The 823-nt window shown below is 37.2% G+C and overlaps 1 protein-coding gene across 2 annotated transcripts in view; it reads right to left on the bottom strand.

Annotated features, from left to right (window-relative positions):
• The window catches only part of gphna (gephyrin a), a 49,055-nt gene that overhangs the window by 18,058 nt on the left and 30,174 nt on the right, over window positions 1-823 (bottom strand). The window lies entirely within an intron of this gene.

Here is an 823-nt window from a genome sequence, read left to right as displayed (position 1 = left end):
TTGGCCAAGCAAAATGAAATCAGAGACTGTTGTGCCAACATCATTACAGAGACCTGCTCCATCATCCCGGATCAAGCACTCGGCGGGCGCAGGACTGGCAAGAGGAGAGGAGGCGGACTGGGTGTGTTTCCCAAATTTCTGATTTTTTTTGTGAAGATGAAAACCATATTATCATCACTTGTTCTTCTTTACATTCCCCCAGATGCAAATTCAAAAATAATGAACTGCAGAATTATTCCCTGGGTGTATACATGTATATAAATATCTGTATATGTTGTTTTATTTTATGCCACCATATTCTAATATACTTAATTATTTATTAAGTTCTATTTGCTTGAAAGGACTACAGACCTTCATTTCGTTGTACAACCTTGTGTTGATAATTGATGCTAAATAAACCACCTTGATACCTCAATATGTTGGCTTGGGTTTGAAAACTACACATTGGAAAGCTTGTGTTACAAACTCGAGATGTGTTAGTGGACAGGGCATTTACTGAAGGTGTGACTGGAAGTATGTGGCAAAAGCACAATTCGGCTAAAAGGCAGTTAGCCCAGGAGTGAAGAATTTGTCACCAGTAGTTTATTTACAGCGTATATATATATATATATATATATATATTTGTTTAAAGGCTAGACTTGAGGCTGCCTTTAAATCTACTGACAGAAACTGCTAAGACTTTTGCTCAAACTGGAATGAAATGAGAAGAAATTCAAAATGTATCACTGTAACCAAAAGATGATGAATGAATATCGTAGGGTGTAGAATGTTTTTGCCACTGACACATTATAGCCTAAACACTCTGCAGGCAGAGTAGACTTCT

The sequence above is a fragment of the Micropterus dolomieu genome, linkage group LG11 (genome assembly GCF_021292245.1).
Source record: "Micropterus dolomieu isolate WLL.071019.BEF.003 ecotype Adirondacks linkage group LG11, ASM2129224v1, whole genome shotgun sequence".
NCBI lineage: Eukaryota > Metazoa > Chordata > Actinopteri > Centrarchiformes > Centrarchidae > Micropterus > Micropterus dolomieu.
Note: the sequence above shows the minus strand (reverse complement) of the source record. Positions and strands in the feature narration are given on the sequence as shown.